This window comes from Trachymyrmex cornetzi, unplaced genomic scaffold (genome assembly GCF_001594075.2).
Source record: "Trachymyrmex cornetzi isolate Tcor2-1 unplaced genomic scaffold, Tcor1.1 scaffold297, whole genome shotgun sequence".
Classification (NCBI taxonomy): domain Eukaryota; kingdom Metazoa; phylum Arthropoda; class Insecta; order Hymenoptera; family Formicidae; genus Trachymyrmex; species Trachymyrmex cornetzi.
Genome location: NW_017297659.1, coordinates 3,729 through 13,675, shown reverse-complemented (window position 1 = coordinate 13,675; position 9,947 = coordinate 3,729).

The window sequence follows — 9,947 nt, the reverse complement described above, 5'->3', positions numbered from 1 at the left end:
TGTAATATAATAAATTCGTCAAATAATATATCATAAAATAAATTCAATAAAAGATGAAAAGCTCACTTTGCGCTTCTTTCCATACGTCGAGACAAAAAAGACAATAACGATGCAGACACGTGACAGCACTGTGATTGGTTCACTCTTACGTTTTACGCAGTCGTAGTCGTGAAAGATAAAGTTGAACCATCTTTTACAACACGCTTTACAACCGGGAATAGCAGGTTAAAACTTCGCTTTACAACATTTCACAACCATTTACAACTACGTTTACGCAATTGTAGATCGGGCTTTAAGCCCATTCTACAATTGCGTAAGCGTAGTTGTAAGTGGTTATAGTTGTAAAAATTAACCAATCATAATCAAACATGAGGAAAATATTTGACTGTGATTAGTCAGTAGAATGGGCTTTAAGGGTCCTCTACATAGAAGTCGTAGATGGTCGTGGAGACTTAAATCGTAGGAAACTGACCAATTCCAATCGAGTATTCTCCTTATATTTGATTGTGATTGGTTGGTTTCCTATGACTTAAGACTCTACAACCATCTACGACTTCTATGTAGAGGACCCTTTACGTTTTTCTATGTGCTCCCGGCTTTACTAAATTAAAATAGCGATTACGACCTAACCCAACCGACGCAATGTCGTATCTCTGGTATCTAGGCCTCTGATCATACGTATATATAAAGATGCGGGAAAGAGTCTGGCGTTTCGTCGTTACTGCGCGGTAGACGTGTGTTTTGACTGCTCTTGTGGAAAATTCTTTCTGCCTCGCGTTTCTCGTTCCTCGCTTCACAGCGGTGTTTGGGTGTTGCTACGCGTAATACCCTTTTTTCTTCTACAGTTTTTCTTCTCTAAGTACTTACATCAAAACCAGTAAGAGGGTCTTAACCCTCCCATGAACGAGGCCTCGGCCTCGGGAATTTTCCGGGCGGGGGACGAGCCTGGACAACCTCCTCCTCTCCCTCCCCCCCTTTACTCGCCTCCTGCCCCCCAGGACTATGATTCTGAACCCGGCTCTCGCTTTGCGACTGCTGCCTGGCCATACAATATTCGTGACCGAAAGCGATCTCAACGCAGATTTCTTCAAAAAAAGTCTCGCGACCTGAAAAAACCGGACTCTTCAGATCCCAAAAACCGCCTCCCAGGCGCTAACGCAGTTCAACGGGCCATCGCATCCGCCAGCTCTGAAGGAACATGCACTCTTACGTCGCGGGATTCCCCTCCCGAGGATCACCCCGCGAGGGATTCCTCTGCTGCTGAAGCTCCCACGCCTATGGACGCCGAATCGGACTCTGAGTCGAACGCCGAATCGGACAGAGATTCATGCAAACGACCATCCTCTGATCCACAGTCGGCTCTTCCCAAGAAGATGGGTAAATTAGATAACAACCTTGTTATTGATAAAACTCAAGTTTCGTACGACACCGCGGGCAACAACGTAAGTAATCCAAAAGACAATCCTGCCAAGAAAGGCGCTACTTACAAAAACCATTATACACCCTCGGACTTGCCGCCTTACGCTGTGCATATTCACTCTGTTAATAGTGACTCGCATGCCGCCTTACACCCTCTGCACGTCAGTAGAATTATATCACAGATTGCGTACAATGACGTATCGGAAATTCGAAAAATTGGTCGCGACAAGGTTTTAGTGGAACTCAAATCGGCTTTAGCTGCCAATAATTTAGTTAAAAGCCCTCTACTTAACGCTCACAAGCTCAAAGCATACATCCCTACATACCGTACGCTCCGCACAGGTGTCATCCGCGATATCCCCACTGACATCAGTGAAGAGGTTATCAAAAAATACATTGAGTCTCCCTTTAAGGTTATAGAGGTACACCGCCTGAATCAACGAATCACCAGTGATGGCAAATCAGAAATCGCCCCATCTAAGTCAATTTGCATTAAATTTGCTGGGCAAACTCTTCCGAAACACATTTTTCTGTTCTGTACCAGACACGTCGTGTCTACATATATACCTAAAGTACACATATGCTATAATTGTTATAGAGCACGTCACATCAGCAAAGCCTGCAGAAGCAATGCCAGGTGCATATTCTGCGGCAAGGCTCCTCACGAAAATGCTCAGGAGTGCAGTCTGAAGAATACGCCCCATCGATGTATCAACTGCGAAGGCGGTCACCTGCCCACTTCACATGTATGCCCATTGGTCATCAGACAAAAAAAATCGTTTTATTAGCAGCTTGCGAGAACATCCCTCTCCTCAGCGCCAAACGAAGGATCGTCCAAGAATCATCCTCAGTTAGGCAAGACAGCAGATTTGATTATGAGAATTATCATACGTTACCCAGGGCTAGGGACGAAGACCCACAAGAGCATCTTACTGATAGTAACAGGTTCGCCGTCTTGAGCACGGACCCCGCTAATAGATCTGTCAACTCTGATCATTTCTACACAAATGTAACGGCTGCCGGAAAAAGACGCTTATACCATAACAACAACAGAAATTCTAGCACTCCCATACAGAATAGATTCGAAGCCCGGGCAACGCTCAACCTGGACAGATCATTGGATCCCCGGGAAGACATACTCATCAATCGTAATGGACGCCTGCCGCCTGACTCTTTTAACGGCTTGGCATATGCTCATAACCCTTATAGTGGAGCGCCTGGGGGTTTTGACCTCGGAATTCTCTAAGAGTGAATGAATTTATATGGTCGAAGTGGGGTTTTGTTTGTAATAATATAAAGATCAAAGTTTACCAAAAATTTTGTTGTGCTTTTGATTTGTTAATTATTTAAACAAAAAAAGCAATAAAAATTCATGTTTGAGCATATAGTTGTATTTTAAATAATTTTTTTATGTACACGTTACATTTTACCTAGATATATATATATAGAACACCCGGTAGGGTTTCTTGAGTATAGTAAGGGTCATGGAGACCTCGAACAGGTAGTAGAACGTGGAGAGGGACGAGCGGCAGCGGCAGCTCGTCCCTCATTACATGATAAAATGGATCCTATGGAGTTTACAAAATACACGGAAGGATATTTCACATCTAGGCGTTCAGATATGTTTTTTTCTGGGATTGCAAGTGATCCGACGATTGAACAAACTTTGATGAAAGGAATGAGCGTCGAAGGAGGTCCTTTTAAACGTGGTGCCACTGAAAGTGTAGTATATAAATGGATCAGAGGAGTTATTTATAGCAAAGATATTATTGAAGGCATAGAAAATTTTTGTGATATATCTTTCAATAAAAGTCATCAACATAGTGATTCGACAGATGCTAGAATAGAAAGGGATGATGTTGATGTGAAAATATTGGTGGACTTCTTCAAACAACACAGACCTTTTCCTGATACAGATGCTATTATATCTATTGCTACCGGAATTACTGGAGATAAAGATATAAATTGTTACGATGCTTTTGAAGAAGGGTTGAAGGTAATGAAGAAAACAGAGGGAAAAAATTTACGCGATTTGAAATTATCAAGGAAAGATAAAATAAATCCCTTGTTGGCGAAAAATAACAAAATTAAAATTCATAATGATATGATTCCTGTTGATCCATTACTGCTATTTCAACGGATCTGTGTTTTAAAAAAAACCGATGAAGAGCTTAAAGATTATTTGAATTATGAATTGGCACCATATCCGCTTGCTCTATTTGAAGATGGAGAACTACGAAAGACAAAAAAATCAACTTTTTACGAGTTATTCTCGGAAATTTCAATTGATTTGAAAAGTTTACAAAATATTCATTACGTTATTGATGGAGGCATGTTGTTATATCGTTGCAAATGGCAATTGAATGAAACTTTTAAAATAATATGTGACCTTTATGTAAGATATCTAAAGAATAATTATAATAGTAACACTTACGTAGTATTTGATGGGTATAAGAAAGACAGTATTAAGTCAGCCGAAAGGAATCGTCGTGCATTAAAAAATAAATGTGCAGATATTGAATTCGATGAAAATATGTCTTTGAAAATAGCTCAAGATAAATTTTTGTCAAATAACAAAAATAAAAGCCGTTTGATAGAAATGTTGAGAATTACATTAGCTGACAACAACATTTTTACATGCCAAGTTGAAAGAGATGCAGACACATTAATTGTTCACACAGCAGTTAATTTAGAAAAAAAAAATGTTGTTATAGTTTCAGAAGATATTGACGTCTTAGTTATATTAACAGCACTAGTAACTGAGGATCGTAAAATATATTTTGTAAAACCATCTCGAGGCAAAGTCCAAAAAAAAATATTCTCTTCGAAAAGCTTGGAAAAATCGGTTCCAAAATGCAAAGAGCATATTCTTTTTTTACATGCTCTTACCGGTTGCGATACTACATCTGCGTTTTTCAACAAAAGTAAAATTAAGTTTGCCAAAACTTTTGAGAAACGTCATGATTTACACGAATCAGCAAAAGTTTTTAAAAATGTTAACGAGGTCTCCAATAACATATTTCAAGCGGGTACAGCATGTATTTTGGGTTTATATGGAGCTCCAGAGCAAATTAAAGATCTGAACGCATTCAGGTTCAAGTCTTTTATAAAAGCAACGACCAAAAATACAAGTGCGTTTCTGTCATCATTACCTCCTACAGCTGATGCAGCGGTTCAACACCTAAAAAGAGTGTATCTGCAAATCCAGATATGGCTAGGAAATGACATAGATATTGAGAATTGGGGCTGGAAGTATTCCAACAACATACTCATCGCAATAACGACCGATCAATTACCTGCCCCAGATACTCTATTAAAAATGTTATTTTGTAGTTGTAAAAAGGGATGTGGAGCTGCTTGTGGGTGTCGAAAGAGTGGTTTACACTGTAGTGTAGCATGTCTGCAATGCAGTGACGATACCTGTTTAAATGCTCCACCTATCATTCAAATGAATGAAGTAGAAGAAAATATTTGACGAGAACAATAATGTAAATTGTTTACATAAACGAATATTTTATTAATAATTTTCTTTTTTATTTCATTTTCCTTAATTTACTTCTTTTTCCTGATTACTACCTCAATATAAATATATATCTTAACTTAATTTTGACATAAAACATATTCTACTGCGTAATATACATTATACTATTTGAATTATTGCAATAAGTTATAAATTTTTTTTTTCAATTCAGAGCACAATTTTTTAATAGGTAAACTTTCTTTTATACATTACAAGCTACACATTCCACTTTGAATTATTACATTTCATTCACTCTAAGAGAATTCCGAGGTTTTCGTGTTTTTAACGCCCCAGGCGCTCCACTATTATTCGCACGCTCCTAGACATATGCCACAGGAATCTGACTCAGCTACCCCTTCTTTTCCATCGACTTCTTCCAGCTCCTACCTTCCTAACGTTATTTTAGAAAGGGGTCCCCCTCTTAAAAAATTTGAATATTTCATTGTTAATCCAGCTACTCTTATTAACTCTACAGCATCTCGGTAGCTTTACTTCGTTCAATAAATTACCAAGTATAGTTCCACTCACGCTTTTGAAACAAATAAAATTCACGTATCATAATAAGAAAGACAATACCAGTGCAAACATTATGCGGGGTGACCCCGATTGATCACGGCTCGATTGGACACCACCAATCACAGCGACCGGTGCTTAGGAGCTTTGTAGTCTCAAGCGCTGTGAGTGGCTCGTGTCCAATTGAGCCGTGTTCAACTGGGTGCCACTCACATTATGCAATGGAACTGTAGAGGCCTGAGGGGAAAAATCCCCCATCTTGCTAATTTTATTGCTGAATTTGACATTGTCTGTATACAGGAGACGATCATGGATTGCCGCTCTTTCTTCCGGGTTCCGGGTTATGCCTGTCTCAGAGGGGACGCCGCATTACAATCTCAAAGAGGTATTTGTATTCTGGTTAGAAGAGAAATTGAATTCAGGGTGATAGATCTTAACCACATCTCGCATGACTCCATTGAGATACAAGGAATTTGCGTTCGATTTAACTACAATTATCTTAACATTGTCAATTTCAACCGTCACTCAGGTTTTGATACCCCTGCGGAAGTTTTCCGCAATATCTTTGAATCCTTTGGCCGGGATGACAACGTTTTAATTCTAAGTGATTTCAATTCGCACCACGTGGCTTGGGGCTGTGAGACTACAGATCGCGTCGGCCGTGCGCTCATTTCTGCTGTCGATGACTCTGACTTGGTTATTTTAAACGATCGCTCTCCGACGCTGGTCCAGCCTCCAGGCCACAATCAGTCAGTTATTGACTTAGCTCTCGCCTCACCTGGCATCGCTCCAATTTGTTCGGCAGTTACTTCTTCTGACACGGATACAGCGATCACCTCCCCATTCATATACAGATCGGGGGCTCGCTCCAAAGGAAATCTAAATTTAAGTATAAAATTCATTTAAATAAAGAGGAACTTGATAGGCTTAACTCTTTTCTCCACAATGAATCAACAGCGACCGACGCTGACTCTTCGGAAGATCCCCTGAAAGCTTATGAAGAACTGGTCCGGAAAATTAATTCTGGAATCAGCGCCGTCACGCCGGACAAGGCTAAGGCGCCAAGTAGTCATATTATGACTGGGTCTAATTCACAATCACCATGGTGGAATGAACGTTTGCCAGGAGGCAGTAATAGCAAGGAAGTCTGCCACTGAGACTTACAAAAAAACCCTTACCTGGGAGAGTTATCTTGAATACAAAAAGCAATGCGCATTAACCACCAAAACTTTACGCAAGGAAAAAAGGAAAGGCTGGAGGAAGTTCTGTAAGAGCTTCAACTGCCGCACGCCCTCGTCTAGGTTGTGTGGTCTTTGGTCCGATCCTTTAAAAATAGAAACTTAAACTCGAATATAATCTCAGCACGTTAATCTGGCTGTGATCTGTCGCGTGCGTGCGACAAGGCCATTGAGAAGCTATGTCCCCCTTCTTGCCTGCACGGCATACTTTCTTCTCTCCCGGACATGCTCGGAGAGGACTCGATCAATTCTCACAACTTGGTTACGGAACTTGATTCACCTATTACCAGTAAGGAGGTTGCCATCGCCCTTAAAGAGGTTAAGAAACACTTAGCTCCGGGCCTGGATCAGTTTGACAACAAGATCATTTCATCTCTCCCCGTGGAAGTCACAGATGCCTTTGTAGACATTTTTAACAGCTTCCTGGACTCGGGAGTCATTCCTGATTCCTGGAAAAGATCCCTCGTGGTTCTCATACCTAAGCCAAACAGCAACGGAGTCAGGCAAATCTCTCTTCTATTCTGCTTACTTAAATTGATGGAGAAGGTCGTTTATTTTAGGTTAAGGTGGTGGGTTGAATCTCACTTGATCATTCCTGAAATTCAAATGGGCTCTAGGCCCCTTCGCTCGTGCATTGACAACCTCACGACTCTAACTAATCATATTCATGCGGCCAATCTGGCTGGCCAATTCACGGTCTGCGTATTTGTCGACATTGTCGGCGCTTTCGACAACGTCATTCCCTCTATCCTCGTTGATGCTCTGAGGAACCTCGGTATCCCGGCCAAACTGCGCAGGTTTATTCAGAATCTGACCTCGGAGAGAGAGGTCTTTTTTGTTAAAAACGACAGACTAAGCGAACCATATGTAATTCACAAGGGCACCCCACAAGGATCAATTCTAAGTCCGATTCTATTTAACATTTATCTCGCTGATATAATTGACTGTATTCGAGGCAAGTCTCTTATGCTGCAATACGCAGATGACATAGCGATCTTCGCTCACGACACTAACCTCACGAAGGCCGTCGAATCTGTGCAAAATACTTTAGATTTCCTACAGGTTTATCTACGAGCAAAGGGCCTCGAGATCTCTCCAGACAAGTCTCAATGCGTAATTTTTTCACGTAAGAATAAGATTCCAGACTTTCAGCAAATTAGAGTGGGGGATCAAATCATTCCTCTTTCGGATTCCTTTAAGTTTCTGGGAGTCTGGCTGGATGCGAAGATGACGGGCAAGAAACATCTCACCTATCTAATTCAGAAAGGCAGATCGATTGTTAACATTCTATCCTCTCTATCGGGAGTTTGGTGGGGCTCACACCCCCATTCGCTCCTAACAATTTATCGCGCCGTGTTCAGAGGCTCCATCGAATACTGCTGCCAAGTATTCCAATTTCAACGAAATCAAACATTATTTCGATGCCTGGAACGCCTCCAATAGAGGGCTATCAGAATCGCTATGGGATATCGAATCTCTACCCCGATCAATATAATGCTTGCAGAGGCTAAGGAGTCCCCCTTAAGGAATAGATTTAGGCTGCTGTCGTCTAGATTTCTTCTAAAGAGTTTCTCAAAGAGCGGTAATCCTATGATTAACAGTCTTCGCCACTTAGAAGATATCACCTGTAACAGGCGGAAAAGAATAAAAGCCCTACGATCCATTGCTATTTTTAAACAATACATTTCTTGTAAACATTACGAAGGACACATTAAGCGCTCTAATTTTCTTCCTGCTTTCCCATACCCATACAACGTGTCTATTTTTACACAAGAATACAGGGAAGTAGTTACTCATGTTAACGATTCCACCCCCAGAGAATTCATTGTATCTAAATTTCAAGAATTCCTGCATACCCTCCCTCAAGATACCACTGTGCTATATACGGACGGTTCTAAATTGGGCACGAACGGCCCCACTGGAGCGAGTATTTATTTTCCAACGTTGCAGCTGAGTCTTTCTCACCGCCTCCCGTCGGGCACCTCAGTTTTCACTGCAGAAGCCTGGGCTTTACTCGTCGCTGCGAGAAACAGTGTGTCATGGCTGTCATCTTCACCGACTCCAAAAGCGTTTTAGAGGCCATTGCTTCACCTAAAACTAATAACGGCAATTATCTAGTGTACGCTCTCAAGAACCAGCTGTATTTAGCTACTTCCTTGGGTACCCGGGTGGACCTTGTCTGGATCCCCTTTCATAGAGACATACGGGGGAACGAAGAGGCGGACGAACTTGCCAAAACCGGCGTCAGAAGCGGTACTCGCATGGACATAGAGATTCCGTACACGGACACACTCGCGGAACCTAAAGCTAACTCTGCAAGATAGTTCCAGCATTACTTAAGTGGAAAATTTCTGCAAAAATTTGTTTACTATATGAACAACTCTACCGGGATACCTCACCTAAGACTTGGTATGCTAAACTCCCCTTGAAAAGAGAGGAAATCACTCTAATTAACCGCATCAGGTCTAACCACTACAACTTGAATGCCAGTCTGTTCCACAAGAATATGGTCCGCTCGAGCGCCTGTCCCTGCGGAGATCCTCACCAGGATATCAATTACATAATTTTTCAATGTCCCATCACCAACCCCAAATCAGTCAAGCTTACTACATTCATTGACACCACTTCCCCGAATACTCCTAGAGATATCTTTCCCTTATTAAAAAAGCCCTCGGCTAAATTGTGTCGTCTTCTTTTGGCTTTTTCTCAACCTTCGCATTTGAAACTCCCGCGCCCGGCCTGCGTTTCGGCAGGAAGGGCTTCACTCAGCCATACCAACATATTATTTCTACGTTACTCTTTTGTTAATTCATGTTACTCGCTGCTTGGAGCGGCTATATCGTTTCTGGCCCAATCGACTCCGTGGTAGGAGTCGAGGCCACTCTTATGCCTGTTCTACAATAGAGTTGCAAGTCGTAAGCCGTAAGAAATTCGGCAATCACAGTTAAATGTGAGAAGAATAATCGACTATGATTGATTAATTTCTTACGGCTTACCGCTTACGACTCTATTGTAGAACAGGTCTTAGCAAAGAAGAAGAAGATCATACGTATATTCATGGTGTAATAAAACAAGGTGTAACATTCCCGTGGATGCGCAGTAGTATGCGCTTCGACAATCACATTTGGGTCCAAATGCACCCGCGAAATTTAAATACATAAATAATTACATATAATTAAAATGTATTTCTATTTAAGATTAAACGTATTTCTATTTAAGATTAAATGTATTTCTATTTAAAAATAATGTAAAAAATA